The 17,064-nt window shown below is 45.6% G+C and overlaps 1 long non-coding RNA gene across 2 annotated transcripts; it reads left to right on the top strand.

The window, feature by feature from the left end:
- Window positions 1–3,030: 3,030 nt before the first annotated feature.
- Window positions 3,031–6,290, top strand: LOC119354364. Of its 2 annotated transcripts, none has more exons than XR_005170820.1 (4): window positions 3,031–4,186; window positions 4,269–4,359; window positions 4,615–4,704; window positions 6,034–6,290. It is a non-coding gene; the product is annotated as an uncharacterized LOC119354364 (long non-coding RNA). The 2 variants fall into 2 exon arrangements; XR_005170821.1 differs by having other exon boundaries at window positions 4,615–5,647.
- Window positions 6,291–17,064: the final 10,774 nt, after the last annotated feature.

Below are 17,064 nucleotides of genomic sequence, written 5' to 3'. Positions count from 1 at the left end.
TCTTCCCCTGTCTCTCGCCAAAGCACCCCCGCGCCTCCCCTATGACGGATCCATCCCCGCCGCCCTAGCCACCTTCCTCTCGCTCCCAGGCCGGGCCTCAACCAGCGCCGCCGTGGTGCCCAACTCCGCTTCCCTTCCCCCACCCCTCGTCCCAATGCACATCTCCCCGTCGATGGATCCGGGCAGAGCTGTCCCTCTCGCGCTTGTAGGAGATGGGATTTAGGTGCGGACGCTGCTGACCCCTGTGTGCTCCACCGCGTCGGCCGCCCCACCTTTCTCCGTTGGCCACCCCACGTCTCTCTGCCGGCCGACCACATGCTGCCATTGGGGACCGCACCACCCCTTCCCCGCGCCAAGGTCACCGTGGCCCTCTCCCTCCCCAGATCCGGTGAGCCCGCCATGGCCCTCTCCTCCCCAGCTCGTGCGCCGACGGCGGCATCCAGCGGGTCAAGGTCGACCTCATCCTTCTGGTCCGTCCCCAGCGACCACAACTATACAGTCCACAAAACTACGGCTGTGTAGTTGACCTCAGCGCCCGATGCAGCTCATCAGTGGCGCATGTGTAGTTCGTCATCCCCCCTGATGCATGTTATTTTTTAGTTATTTTTATGTGCTGTTGGTCCTCGAGTTTGCAGGGCAGTACGGCTTGCATGCAGTACAGAACACCTCTCCTCCTGGCTACATCTACCTTGGTTTCGATATGCCTCAACTTGCGCCTCCACCTAGTGTTTGTTGAGTTTTGTTTCCACATGATGGCCACAAGTGCAGGTTCTCTCGGTTGCAGCTCAGTTGGGTCATCGATGAAGTATTGAGGCACATGAAAGGGCGACCGGTTTACCCTCCACAGTCAAACAACTGCAAAAAATGAGAAGTTTAGAACCATTAGCAACCATAGAATCTTCAATTTTGCAGTGAAGTGTGTATTTTACACTATAAAAAATGGGTGTATTGTTTTTGGTGCAGTTCATTTTGATTTACACTTTGGAAAAATGGTTATGCATTATGCGGTGCAGTTAACTAGTGGGGTACTCAAGTGTCATTTGTCTAGTTGATGAGTGCATTATGCAGTGCAGTTAACATCTCAAAGAAGCTTACTTTGTTCTCTCACGAAGTTCGCCATAAAACTCCTCCGTGGTTCACTTGGTGATCCGAAACAAAAACACCTCGAAAAGCAGCTCACTTCTCATTACATGTGGTACACTTGCTCAGTCCCTGCGGTCCACTCGCCCGGTCTAGGCACGTAAAAATATTGAGTTTGGAAAAAGCTCAAGCGGTTCACTTTTCATAGTATTGCGGTTCACCAACACTCGACATGAAGTGCACTCCACCTCGTTTGAAAAAAATTATGTCCCACAAAAAAGAAATCATGCAGTGAACTTGTCTGTCCGATGAAGTGCGGTTTTTAGTCTGAAGCAGTGCACTCCACCTCGTTTGGGAAAATTTATGTCCCACAAAAAAGAAATCATGTAGTGCACTTGTCTATCCAATGAAGTGCGGTTTTTAGTATAAATAAATGCGGTTTTCTGTCTGATGTAGTACGGCCCGTTTACGGTAGTCTCGAGGTTCACTTTTCATAGTATTGCGGTTCACCAACACTCGACATGAAGTGCACTCCACCTCGTTTAGGAAAATTTACGTCCCACAAAAAAGAACTCATGCAGTGCACTTGTTTGTCCGACGAAGTGCAGTATTTAGTCTAAAAAAGTACGGTTTTCTGTCTGGTGTAATACATACGACGATTTTGGTGCCGCGAAAAAACAGTGTCCGCATTTCGTTAGAATCAAAATTGCTCCTAAACCATAAAGAATCGGAGAGAATTTTCTATATGAAAAAGTTGCGCCTCATTGATATCTTTCCAACGGCGTATAATTTGAATCATTTCGACCAGCGGTTTATAAAAATTTCACGAAAAACGACCGCTGCCTCTCGTCATCAGCCGCACGATTTTTAAAATTAACTAAAAATCGTAAGGAATCTCAAAAAATATTTCAACATATGAAAGTTGCGCCTCGTCCACAGCTTTCCAATGGCGTATCATACGCCTCATTTCGACAAACGGTTAGAAAACTGGAGCAAAAACAATACCAAAAATTTCAAAAAAAAAATTCAAAAACAGAATTCCATGATTTAGTAATTTGAAACTGCTCTTAAACAGAAACGAATTAGAGAAAATAATATATATATAAAAAAGATGCGCCTCGACAATATCTTCCCAATGGTGTATCATTTGCTTCATTCCAACAAGCGGTTTAGAAGAAATCGCGAAAAAACGCTCGCTGCCACTTGTCATGGGCCGCACCATTTTCAAAACTGCTATTAAACCGTGTGGAATCTCGAAAAGTGTTCAACATGTCGAAGTAGAGCCTAATCCATAGCTTTTCAACGTTATATTACATGCCTCGTTCCGACTAATGGTTAAATAATTAGAGCAAAAAGAGTACCAAAAAAACACAACGTGTAGTTTTTTTACGACGGGAAGTTCACTCGTGTGAGTAGTGCAACACACTTGGTTTAAACAAATGACGTGCCCTTGCGTTGAGTGTGCAGTTCGGAAGTGTTAGCAAAATAATATATATATATAGTGTTACTATTCATCACCCAGGGTGCATAATAAGTTATTCTTCACCCGAGGTAATCTTACGATCATTTTATAATTAATTACGTTTTGAATTCAAATAGTTACATTCCTATTGATTCACTACGTAAAATTTGACATAAAAAAATAAAAATGTAGGTCATAAGACAAGAAAATTTACAGCTTATGTGTATTTTAGACTATGTTTTTACGTTTGTAATTTTACATAACATAAAATATTTTTTACGACGATTATATATTTTCTTACGGAACGTAAAATTAGAGTGCATTGATGGTAAAATAAAAAGAGTAAACAATAATTATTCCTTACCAGGGTGACGAATAGCGCGAATATAGGGCTAGACTATTCTGTTACTAGTAACGTACTATTATTTCTATCTGGCCTATATAGGAGCGACGCGACACAATCTCCCGAACCAGACCACCAGCCCGAATCGGTAACAAACAAAAAGAAAAAAGTGGAACTCGCTGCGCACAACCCATCGACCCAAAACCCACCCCCTCCCGATCCCAGCTCCTCCAGCGCCGCCTCCTCCCTTCCCGCCGGCTCGCCGCCTCCTCCCTCCCCCGCCGGCGCGCCACCTCCTTCCTCCCCTGCCCGGTCGCCGGCGCCCACGGCCGGCCCCAACCAAGCGCTGCCGCCCTCCGTGCCCGCCGTCCCAACCACCGGCCGCCATGCGCCTCTCTCCTCCGGCCGTCGTGCGCCTCCCAACCCCGGTCGTCGCGCGCCTCTTACCCCGGCCATCGCGCCTCCGACCCCACCCGTCGCTCGCCTCCGACCCCTGGCCGCCGCGCGCCTCCCTCCACCCGGCTCCCTGTGCAGCTATGGAGTCCGTCCTGGCTGATCTACTCTGGCCGTTCAACTTTGCGTCTTCCGGCCGCTCGGCCAGTGGAGCTCGACAAAGAGCACCCCGGTCTCGCTTGTGTGTGGAGTTCCGAGCATCTTCTACCGCTGTGTGCTGCTCTCTTCTATTTTCAACTGAATGTGCTGCCATGTGTGGATTTACTCTCGACTCGCCGGGGTGGAGCTCCTTCGCCTTTAGCCATCGATCCATAGTTCATTCTCAGTACAGACTCTGAAGTTGCCCAATACATGTTGGGGGGCATTTATGGAATCACGTATCCTTCTTGCAGCTGTAATTTTGATTGCATAGCAGTATAGTTTAGTTGTCTCTGAAGTTTAGATCCACAACAGTACAATTTAGTCCCAGCTGCCATGATTTTGCAAACCATTTTTTGCTCCCAAAAATATGGTGCTTTGTTGCAACAAATTGTGGGGAAAATTAGTGAAAAAATAAATTGTGCTCCCAAAAGTTCATATGATATACTGTTGTTAAAAAATAATCATAGAAAAAGTTCAATTTGTGTTATTGAAACAACTCAATCTATCGGTTTTATATTATATGATAAGTGATGCATAGGAATGTTGCAACAATTCGACTCTGAGAGCTAGTAAGTTTGACAAAAAAACAACATAGTGCATGTCAGTTCGTTTGAAGCATACCAGTCTTTCAGTTTTTGAGTTTGTCAGTTCACCGATGGGATCCGCAGGTCATCCCCTCATCTTCAACAATTACTCTTCAGCCTTTTGTGAGTATTAATTCAACTACTGATTGAAGTTTGTAGATTGGACTGAAGTTTTAAAGTCTGATTTACTGCTTACCTGCCGCAGTTTTTAAAGAGGAAAGGAAGATAGATGCCTCTTTATTACTCCTGAGAAGAATTGATTTAAGATACCGGTCTTACTTCTATCAAGATCCAAGGTAAATTTATTTACCCTTTTCCCTTATGGATTAACCAATAGTAGTAAATACTGTCAAATGGCCTTCAAGTTCATCTGTTCTTGTTATTTTTGCGTGGAAAAAATAACACTTATGATTCACATTCTTGTTAAGACGTCATTGTGTGTTGTGGTGCTCCTTCTGCCCCATGAGGTTTTGAAAATACCTTTGTGTATTTAAACATTTCATGTTTGAAAGAAAACTAAAAACACAATATTTCCACCTTATTTTCTGCAGGTATTTTCAATATTTTTGGCAAAAGACTAGATCGAGTGAGAGATCCTTCTCCACCTACTCTGTCCATAACACTCGCCAAAACTGAGCAAGGTACATTTAACCACTACAGACATACAACCGAAACTACATCTAGAACTACAGAAGTTACACTGAAAACTGAAACAAACTAACGGTAAACAAGAAGTTTATTATAACATAAGTTTGTGTCTCGTTCATTTTTTGGTTTCGCAAAAAGTTGAGGGCTGGTCAGAGTTGAGCTGAAACCAGACCCTCAGAGCTGAGGCCATGTAAAATGGTCATGGCAGTTGAACTAATGCCATGGAATTCTTTTAAAGACATCCGGACGTTCAACAATAAAAGATACATAAGTACATGTATGTGCTGACAAGTTGAACCAAGTCATTTTACATTTAATGCCTTTGGTCTTGTTCATGGCAGATTTTCTATAATGCTTTGGTATTTTTGCTCGACTCAAGTGCCCGGTTTGGGCAACTAGATGATATAAGTTCATGTTGTGGATAGGTGATGGATAAAATGGTGCTAATTACAGCAGTTCAAAGATTCTTTTTAACACTACTGTAGCACTTCAAATAATGTTTTTGGGCGACAATGTTTATGCTTTTTTGTATTACAAGTTACAAAAGTGTTGGACTTATCAGTTGTGACCTACTTTGGTTCTGAGAAAGAGCTCCTCAAATGCATGTCACATGTTTTTGCTTGAGCTGGCCTTAACTTCTAGTTCTGTTTGCACTCTATGATGGCAACGTGTTCTAGTGCAAGTCTACTAATATATCATCTTTATTTTGGCTCTACAATGGTTGCAAACTAGAAATGTTCTCCACCTCAAACGTACTCCATTCTTCCATTTTTATAGCTATTTTATTTTGTTCCTTGTTCACTCGCAACCCACTGTTAGTTCACTCGCAAACTGCAATAGCGGCCACAACTAAGGGCATTTGCTTCCAGCACAGGAGCTACATGCTCGACGGTTGCGCACTGCCGCCATGGACATGCACAAAGATATTAAGTACAAGTATGTTAGTTAAGTTTTTTACTATTGATTTACCTTGTTTAAGTAGTAGTGCAGCAAAAAATGGTGTAGTTGTACTGAAGTTTTAGTTGCTATATGGGGAACCTGGGGGCCATTTATTTTGGTTTTCAGTTCAACTTTTCTGTTCTTTTCAATCCTATGCTTTATTGTGCACAATCTTGAGGAAATCCCCAAAAATCATGTGTGCACTCAAGGTAGTTAAGCGCCTTTGTAAAATTTTGACAGTCCATCCCAGACTAAGCAAACAGTACATGTTAGTCTTGGTTTGTGGTTAGACATGCAAACAATACATGTGTGTACTGTTGCTCTTGCTTATTAAAGCCTGCATCGATAGTTAATCTTGAACTGGATGTGTTATTCTATGTTAGGTGAATGAAGCCGCGGTGCCAGCAGCCACCTGCGCTACAGAATGCAAGTGTTTGCAGTTTGCTCACCAGAATGTTGAATGAGACTACATCATTATTACTCAAAAAATTCATTTTGCATTTGTTCAGAATTGTTCTCTGTATCCGTGGCAAATAATGTTTTTTTTTCTGGTTTAATGCAATACTCCTGTGGAAGCACTAAAACGCGCTACCTGTTGAACTGATACTGAAGACAAGGAGCAGGACCAAGTGTGCTGGAAGTATTTTTGTACCCATGTGTAACACCCTCGATGCGACTATATCTCCCACGTGTCGAGGCACGACTTAGAGGTATAATCGCATTGAAGGCATATGTCGCAAATTAGGCAGTCTTCACAACATCCCATGTAATATAAATCATAAAGGGGAGATAACATAGTTGGCTTATATTCGCCACGTCAATCAAGTACATAAATAACATTACATCAACCAAACACTCATGGCCCGACTACGGCGCCAAAATAAAAGATAACCCAACATGCGACACGGTCCTGATCATCCCCAACTGGGCACCACTACTAATCATCAGGAAAGGAAACATAATAACGTTGAGAGTCTTCGTCGAACTCCCACTTGAGCTCAAACGCGTCTCCTGGAGCGGAATCATCAGGCACTGCATCTGGTGTAATAGTAATCTGTGAGCCACAGGGACTCAGCAATCTCGCACCCTCGCGATCAAGACTATTTAAACTTATAGGTAAGGCAAGGTAAAAATATGTGGAGCTGCAGCAAGCGACTAGCAAATATGGTGGCTATCCTGTTCGCAAAAGAGAGCGAGAAGAGGAGGCAAAGCGCGAGCGAGAAACTAGAGAGCAACCTGCGCAAACATTACTCCAACACCGTGTCCACTTCCCGGACTCCGTCGAGAAGAGGCCATCACGGTAACACACTCAGTTGGTTCATTTTAATTAAGTTGAGGTTCAAGTTATCTACAACCGGACATTAACAAATTCCCATCTGCCCATAACCGCGGGCACGGCTTTCGAAAGTTCAAATCCCTGCAGGGGAGTCCCAACTTAGCCCATGACAAGCTCTCATGGTCAACGAAGGAATAGACCTCCTCCCAAGACGTTCCGATCAGACTCGGTATCTCGATTCTTCAAGACATTTCGACAGGTTAAAACAAGACCAGCAACACCGCTCGAATGTGCCGACAAATCCCGATAAGAGCTGCACATATCTTGTTCTCAGGGCACACTCAGATGAGCAAGACGTCGGGTAGGCCAGCCCAGAGTTGCCCCTGGTAGCCCCGGACATCGATCGGTTGGACCAACACTCAGAGGAGCACTGGCCCGGAGGGGGGAGGGTGCTAAAATAAGATGACCCTCGGGCTCCGGAAACCCAAGGGAAAAAGAGGCTAGGAGGCAAATGGTAAAACCAAGGTTGGGCATTGCTGGAAAAGCTTTAATTAAGGCGAACTATCAAGGGGTTCCTATTATAACCCAACCGCGTAAGGAACGCAAAATCCGGGAACATAACACCGATATGACGGAAACTAGGGCGGCAAGAGTGGAACAAAACACTAGGCGAGAGGCCGAGCCTTCCACCCTTTACCAAGTATATAGATGCATTAAGATAACAAGATAATATAATGATAACCCAACAAGTAAATAAATGTTCCAACAAGGAACGGCCTTCAATCTTCACCTGCAACTAGCAACGCTATAAGAGGGGCTGAGCAAAGCGGTAACATAGCCAAACAACGGTTTGCTAGGACATGGTGGGTTAGAGGTTTGACATGGCAATTTGGGAGGCTTGAAAGCAAGTGGTAGGCATCGTAGCATTGACATAGCAAAAGAGCGAGCAAACTAGCATAGCAAAGATAGTAGTGATTTCGAGGGTATGATCATCTTGCCTACACAGTTGTCAGAGTTGACTGGATCCTTGAAAGCAAACTTAACGGGCTCCTCGTTAGCGAACTCGTCTCCTGGCTCTACCCAAACAAGACAAACAAGAAATAAGGACACAATCAACCACGTGCAAGGATCAAACAAGATGATGCAAAGATGGTATGCTATGCGGGATGCGATGCGGGATGCAAATGCAAGATATGATAAGGAATGCATGAACCTGGCCTCAACTTGGGAATCCAAGTGTGCCACTGGAAAGATGAGATGAAATCGCTTGAAAACGATATAAAGAACGTCGGAATCGGAGTTAAGGTTTGGAAATGGCGAGCGATTCAAATATGACACCGGTCTACGGTTTACAGCAAGTAGCCATCTAAATGCAATGAGATGAACATGCTACAGCACCCAAACATGACAACAAAATACATGGCAGGGATGCATATAAGATGCTTAACAAAAGTCTAGCACTGAGCTACGGCCAATTCATCCATTAATAGGTTCAAACAAGCATGACAAAAATGCATATAACAAACAGATCTCAGACTTAGTGAAATTAACACTTGTCTGGAATTTCAGATCATGTAGCACTCTTCGGAGCAGCAAAACTATATGCTACAGGACCTGAACATGGCAAAGTAAAGCATGGCATGGAGCTACTGAAAGATCTTAACAAAAGTCCCTTAGTGACCTAGAGCCAAAAGGGATCAGAAAATACAATTGCAAGCATGTGAACATAGCAAAAATATAATCAGATCACAGACTTAGTGAAAACTGGAGCATGCTGAAAACAGATATCAAGTAGGCATGTTTACGAGCTCGATGCACTCACTACGGTACAAGTCATGATAATCTAAGCATACAACCATCAAGATTACACAAAATGCAAACTAGACATGGCAAGAACAATAGCACAGCATGCACGGATCAACTACAACATCATCGGCAAAATTGCAAACAAGTTGACAATCTGCTCAGATTCACAAAGTAGCAAAAGTAGAGCTCGATTGACTCAAGCTAGGGTGCTCCATAATTGCAAACAAAGACATAGATGAAAAGAGCACTACAAGATTAACAAAACATCCTTACTGATCATCCTCAAAAGAGGCACGGATCACTAGGAAACAACATGAACATAAGGCAATATGAGATAACAGATCAAGGACTTAGTGGAAATGCTAAGTCCCTGAAAACAGAATTACCAAGTGCACCACTTTGCAAGCTTGTGCTAGTCATCACACACATCACAAAAATACATGGGTTGCACCTCTGGAAAGATGACAAAACCCTTAACAAAACATATGTAGAACATCAGGGCATATCATGCACACAATAATCATGGCAAAAATGACAAAAGGCTAAATAGAGTAGCAGATCTGACAATAATCTCAAGTAGCCCTCTTCTAACAGCATTTCGGGCATCAAGATGAACACAAAATGAAAATGACGCAATTGAATGAAATGATGTACTCTCTGAGATGAACATTTTGATATGCTATATGCCAAAAATGGAGCTACAGATGCAAAGTTACGGCACGATGAACATGGGCACTTGAAACGGAAAATATCAGGGACTTAGTTGAATTTTCGACCTCCGGATCTAGGGTTCGTCCGGCGCGCGAACCGAGGTGGCGGCGCGGCTCGCCGGAGAGGACCCGGAGCTCGCCGGAGAGGGGTGCCGACGCCGGATCCGGGCGTGGGGATGCCGGATCTGGCCGGCGGCGGGGCGGCGACGATGGAGCGCGGCGTCGGCGGGGCGGCGCGGTCGAGGCGGCGGCGAGGGGCGGCGCGGCGATGCGGCGGCGGAGCGGCGAAGGAGGCGGGCAGCGGCTCGCGGGCTTGCGGGGGCCGGCGCTGGGCCTGGCGGGCCGCGGCGGTGGAGGCGGTGGCGGCACCACTTGGCGCGACGGGAGTGGGCGGCGGCGATATGTCCGGCCAGGGCGGACGTGTCCGGCCGGCGCGGAGATGATTTTTAGGGTTTCAGACGAGGGGGATCCGGATTTTTGGGGAGAGGCCTTTAGATAGAGGTAGAGGGAGCTAGGAGAGTCCAAATGAGGTGCGATTTTTGGCCACGCGATCGTGATCGAACACTCTAGATGATGGAGCAGGTTTAGGTGGGTTTTGGGCCAAATTGGAGGGGTGTTGGGCTGCAACACACACGAGGCCTTTTCGGTCCCTCGGTTAACCGTTGGAGTATCAAACGAAGTCCAAATGATACGAAACTTGACAGGCGGTCTACCGGTAGTAAACCAAGGACGCGTGGCAAGTCTCGGTCCAATCCGGAAATGTTTAATCCCCACACATGAAAGAAAGGTAGAAATGACCACCGGAGGAGAACGAAGCACCGGAATGCAAAACGGACAACGGGGAAAATGCTCAAATGCATGAGACGAACACGTATGCAAATGCAATGCACATGATGACATGATATGAGATGCATGACAACGATAACAACACACGGAGACAAAGACCCGAACCTGAGAAAATATAATAACTTAACGCCGGAAATGGCAAGAGTTGGAGTACAAATTGGAAAAGTTACATCCGGGGTGTTACAACACTCCACCACTATGAAAGGATCTCGTCCCGAGATCTAGGACTAAAAGAACGCCGGGTACTCAGAACGGAGGTGATCCTCGCGTTCCCAGGTAGCTTCACGGTCGGAATGGTGTGACCACTTGACATTGCGAAATTTGCTTGACTTGTTCCGAGCCTTGCGTTCAGTCTCTTCAAGAATAGCAACTGGGTGCTCAAGATAGGAGAGATCTTCTTGGAGCTCAATGTCCTCGAAGTTGACGGTGCGGTCAGGAGTCTTGAAGCACTTTCGAAGCTGAGAGACATGAAACACGTCATGAACATTTGCAAAGTTTGAAGTAAGCTCGAGTTGATAGGCGAGGTCGCCTCTCTTGCTGACAATCTTGAAAGGTCCCACGTATCTAGGGGCAAGCTTCCCTTTGATACCGAAGCGACGAGTACCTTTCATAGGAGAGACGCGGAGGTAAACATGATCTCCGATCTCGAAAACCAAATCACGGTGCTTACTGTCATAGTAGCTCTTCTGACGGGATTGGGCTGCTTTGAGGTTGTCACGAATGACTTTGCACATTTTCTCTGCCTCTGTGATTAAGTCATTACCCAAAAGCTGACGTTCACCGGTTTTAGACCAGTTGAGAGGGGTACGGCACTTCCTGCCATACAGAATTTCAAATGGGGCCTTGCCCGAACTTGCTTGAAAACTGTTGTTGTAGGAGAATTCAGTATAAGGAAGACAATCCTCCCACTTCATGCTGAAGGAGATCACACAAGCCCTGAGCATATCTTCAAGAATCTGGTTGACACACTCGACTTGACCACTAGTTTGAGGATGGAAAGCTGTGCTGAAGCGGATGTTGGTGCCCATGGCCTTCTGAAAAGAATCCCAAAACTTTAAGGTAAAGATGCTGCCACGGTCTGAAGAGATCACTTGTGGAATACCGTGCAGAGAGACAATACGAGAGGTATAGAGTTCTGCCAATTGAGCTGCAGTGATTGACTCTTTGATAGGCAGAAAATGAGCCACTTTAGTGAGTTTGTCGATGACAACGAATATAGCATCATTGCCACGCTTGGACTTTGGAAACCAAGTCACGAAGTCCATTTCAATGTGGTCAAACTTCCATTCTGGAATGGCAAGAGGTTGGAGGAGACCAGCTGGCCTTTGGTGTTCTGCCTTCACTCTTCTGCAGACATCACATTCATTCACGAATTGAGCAATCTCGCGCTTCATTCGAGTCCACCAATAAGCCCGCTTAAGGTCCTGATACATCTTCGTACTCTCAGGGTGGATGGATAGGAGAGAATTGTGAGCCTCGTTCATGATCACTTTACGGAGGTCACCTTTGGGTACAACAATACGATCCTCGAAGAAGAGAGTATCCTTGTCATCAAGGCGGTAGCACTTGTACTTGGGTTGACTCTTGGCAATCCCAATCTTCACCTTTTTCACCATAGCATCAAGAAGCTGGGCTTGGCGAATTTGGTCTTCCAAGGTAGGAGAGACTTGAAGGTTGGCGAGGAAACCTTGAGGAACAACTTGTAGATTAAGTTTGCAGAAAGCTTCACAAAGCTCAGGTTGATAAGGCTTAATAATCAGACTGTTGCAGTAAGCCTTTCTGCTCAATGCGTCAGCAATCACATTGGCCTTGCCTGGAGTATACTCAATACTCGGATTATACTCTTGAATCATTTCGACCCATCGAGTTTGCCTGAGGTTGAGATTAGGCTGAGTGAAGATGTACTTGAGACTCTTGTGATCAGTGAAAATGTCCACTTTTCTTCCCAATAGAAGATGTCTCCAAGTCGAAAGAGCATGCACAACTGCCGCCAACTCGAGATCATGAGTGGGGTAATTCTTCTCATTAGGCTTCAACTGGCGAGAAGTATAAGCAACAACTTTCTTCTCTTGCATCAATACTACGCCAAGACCTTGGAGAGAGGCATCACAAAAGACCTCGTACGGCTTGGATTCATCAGGCGGAGTCAGAACTGAAGCAGTGATTAATTTCTCTTTCAAAGTGTTGAAAGCAATGTCACACTCCGGAGACCAAACGTACTTGACGTGCTTCTGGAGGAGATTAGAGAGAGGCTTCGCGATCTTAGAAAATTTTTCAACGAATTTTCGGCAATAGCTTGCGAGACCCATACGAACCATAGCTTGTCCTGAAAGCCGTCTTGGGAATATCTTGTTCACGGATTCGAATCTGATGATAACCCATATGAAGATCAAGCTTGGAGAATACTTGGGCACCTTTGAGTTGTTCGAACAGCTCATTGATGTTGGGAAGTGGGTATTTGTTCTTGATGGTCTTTTTGTTCAATGGATGGTAATCAACACAAAGCCGGTCCGTTCCATCCTTCTTCTTCACAAAAAGAACACCACAACCCCACGGAGAAGAACTAGGCCGGATGAGACCCATTTTCTCTTGAATATCGAGTTGCTTCTTCAGCTCCTTCAACTCCTCAGGTCCGAGCTTGTAAGGACGCTTGCAAACAGGTTCCGTGCTGGGCTCAAGATCAATAACGAATTCAACTGGCCAGTGCGGAGGCATTCCTGGAAGCTCTTCTGGAAAGACGTCTTGATATTCGCAAACGACTGGAATTTGCGAGATAGCATCGAGTTCACCCTTCTCATTGAGAGAAAACAGACGGATAGTATCATCACGAGCGGCAAAGACAATTACATCCTCAGACGAATGAGTCAATTGAATCTTCCTGGCTGCACAATCAAGATGCGCCTTGTGCTTAGAAAGCCAATCCATTACGAGAATAAGATCAATATCCGAGTTACCAAGAACCATTGGAGAAGAAAGGAACTTGTAATCGCCCAATGTGATAGTAACCTCCGGGACGCAGGTGTTAGCTGTCATCTGCTTGCCTGGTGACACAATTTGCAAGGAACTTTGCAGATACTGATAATCGCACTCATACTTTGATGCAAAAGGTTTGGAAATGAAACAATGCGATGCACCAGTGTCAAAAAGAACTCTTGCGGGAATGTCATTAACAGGAAGGTTACCCATGATCACATCTGGTGAGTCCTTTGCCTGAGCTGCATTCAGCAAGTTGACCTTGGCAGACTTGGTGTTATGCTTGACCACAACTGTACTTGCCGATCTCACAGGAGGAGGAGGGGGAAGACGCCTCTGGTTGAGACACTTGTTGGCATAGTGACCCTTCTGTTGGCACTTGTTGCACGTGACCTCTGAAAGCGGACGGTGATACGAAGCACTCGATCTTGGAGCTTGAGACGAAGTCTTGTTCTAAAAGCCAGGGTTGGGTGGGTGGGAAGAACCACTGCCCACCTTTGCTCTTCTGCTGATACGGCTGACGGAACGAAGGAGGAGGAAGCCAATACTTCTGCTGCTTGGCCACTTGAGTAGAGGAAGAAGGAGTAGCATCTCTGACTCGCTTCTTGGAAGCATCACACCTCAACTGAGCAGCCTCTTGCTTTAATGCCATGTTGTAGAACTCATCGTATCTCAAGGGCTCAAAGAGAACAAGAGCTAGCTGAATTTCTTCTCTGAGACCACCCCTGAACTGATATATCATGCTCTTCTCATCAGGGACGTCCTGCTTGGCAAAGCGGGCGAGCTTCTGAAACAACTTGTTGTAGTCATAGACAGACAAAGAGCCTTGCTTCAGGTTGCGGAATTCCTCACGCTTGCTTTCAACCACGATCTGAGGAATATGATGAGCTCGGAAATCTTGACGAAATTCATCCCATGTGATAACACGTCCACCTCTGGAATCCTTGTACTGCCGGAACCATTCTGCAGCTTGATCTTTGAGTTGGAAGGAAGCAAACTTGAAAAAGTCCTCAGGCCTGACATTACTGCACTCGAAATGCTTGCACAGATCCACAAGCCAATCGTCAGCATCGGTTGCCTCAACACAATTGCTGAAAGTCTTTGGCCTGTTAGCAAGGAACTGGTTGAGTGTAGCATAGTGATTCTGATTGTTGCCTTGATCTCCTTGGTTGCCTTGATTGCGCTCTTGAAGAATTTGCATGATCAACTGTGTGTTTTCATTGGTTGCGGCCATCACAACTTGCCATGCCTCCGGAGGAGGGGGAGGTGGTGGCGGATTAGGATTCGGAGTCATGCGCGTTGGAGGAGCCATCCTGAAGAGGTTGACATCCATTAGCACATTGATAGACAAATATTGAAGCTGAATCCAACGGAATGAAAATTGCAACATATAGTCTTCACATCCGAACAAAATGAACGAATGCATTCCTCTTGAAATGGTCACATATCCATAAATTGAGAAGCCACGTAGAATTAAGGTAGAGAAATAAATCAACAAGGTATGGATCAAGAACGAATAATCGGTAAGAAATCCCAATCTCAAACCAATATCCGTGGAAGAAGAACTAGAGCTACTAGAATTCCCACCTATGAAACTCCCGAACCTTTCCGGTTATGCAATCAGGTGTTGGGGATACAGGGGAAGCATAATATCTCACCCAAACTAGCAAATCCTACATCCAGCTGTATCCATCCTTCAACACATAACCAAGAAACCTTCGGAAACCATCTACCTCAACCTTCGAAAAGCATCCGTTATACAAGTTATGGCGATACTCCCGAACTCCCGCCCCAGTACTGGGTGGCGTCGAGATTATCTCACCAACGAACTGCATAAAAGAGATTTTCGATGTCGGCGTACTAAACTCAGGTATTCCAGAACTGCAACGATAAAATTATGACGACAACACCTCAGAGCTCAACTCCCCGGGACACTTCCACAAAACCCCTGACAGGAGGCACCAAGACAATGTTCTCATCATAAAACCATCGGAACGATTCCAAGATACCCGCGTGATCCTAAATTCTTTTTAGTGAAATTTGAGAAGAGAAGAGTCAAAAATCTACGTCAGGATGCCTTACCAGAGCGATGAGGAGACTGGGAAGTAAAAAGAATTCCTAAACTCTCCGATATATAATTCCTAAATGACTCAAAACATTTTTCTAGACACAACTCGGCTGCTAAAAACGATCAAGCAATGGGGTTCCTAAGGTCGGGGAAGGCTCTGATTACCAACTTGTAACACCCTCGATGCGACTATATCTCCCACGTGTCGAGGCAGGACTTAGAGGCATAATCGCATTGAAGGCATATGTCGCAAGTTAGGCAATCTTCACAACATCCCATGTAATATAAATCATAAAGGGGAGATAACATAGTTGGCTTACACTCGCCACGTCAATCAAGTACATAAATAACATTACATCAACCAAACACTCATGACCCGACTACGGCGCCAAAATAAAAGATAACCCAACATGCGACACGGTCCCGATCACCCCCAACTGGGCACCACTACTGATCATCAGGAAATGAAACATAGTAACGTTGAGAGTCTTCGTCGAACTCCCACTTGAGCTCAAACGCGTCTCCTGGAGCGGAATCATCAGGCCCTGCATCTGGTGTAATAGTAATCTGTGAGCCACAGGGGCTCAGCAATCTCGCACCCTTGCGATCAAGACTATTTAAGCTTATAGGTAAGGCAAGGTAAAAATATGTGGAGCTGCAGCAAGCGACTAGCAAATATGGTGGCTATCCTGTTCGCAAAAGAGAGCGAGAAGAGGAGGCAAAGCGCGAGCAAGAAACTAGAGAGCAACCTGCGCAAACATTACTCCAACACCGTGTCCACTTCCCGGACTCCTCCGAGAAGAGGCCATCATGGTAACACACTCAGTTGGTTCATTTTAATTAAGTTCAGGTTCAAGTTATCTTCAACCGGACATTAACAAATTCCCATCTGCCCATAACCACGGGCACGGCTTTCGAAAGTTCAAATCCCTGCAGGGCAGTCCCAACTTAGCCCATGACAAGCTCTCACGGTCAACGAAGGAATAGACCTCCTCCCAAGACATTCCGAACAAACTCGGTATCTCGGTTCTTCAAGACATTTCGACAGGTTAAAACAAGACCAGCAACACCGCCCGTATGTGCCGACAAATCCTGATAAGAGCTGCACATATCTCGTTCTCAGGGCACACTCAGATGAGCAAGACGTCGGGTAGGCCAGCCCAGAGTTGCCCCTGGTAGCCCCAGACATCGCTCGGTTGGACCAACACTTAGAGGAGCACTGGCCCGGAGGGGGGGCTAAAATAAGATGACCCTCGGGCTCCGCAAACCCAAGGGAAAAATAGGCTAGGAGGCAAATGGTAAAACCAAGGTTGGGCATTGCTGGAAAAGCTTTAATCAAGGCGAACTATCAAGGGGTTCCCATTATAACCCAACCGCGTAAGGAACACAAAATCTGGGAACATAACACTGATATGACGGAAACTAGGGCGGCAAGAGTGGAACAAAACACTAGGCGAGAGGCCGAGCCTTCCACCCTTTACCAAGTATATAGATGCATTAAGATAACAAGATAATATAATGATAACCCAACAAGTAAATAAATGTTCCAACAAGGAACGACCTTCAATCTTCACCTGCAACTAGCAACGCTATAAGAGGGGCTGAGCAAAGCGGTAACATAGCCAAACAACGGTTTGCTAGGACATGGTGGGTTAGAGGTTTGACATGGAAATTTGGGAGGCTTGAAAGCAAGTGGTAGGCATCGTAGGATTGGCATAGCAAAAGAGCGAGCAAA

The sequence above is a fragment of the Triticum dicoccoides genome, chromosome 2A (assembly GCF_002162155.2).
Source record: "Triticum dicoccoides isolate Atlit2015 ecotype Zavitan chromosome 2A, WEW_v2.0, whole genome shotgun sequence".
NCBI lineage: Eukaryota > Viridiplantae > Streptophyta > Magnoliopsida > Poales > Poaceae > Triticum > Triticum dicoccoides.
This window is presented reverse-complemented; position numbering and strand designations above follow the sequence as displayed.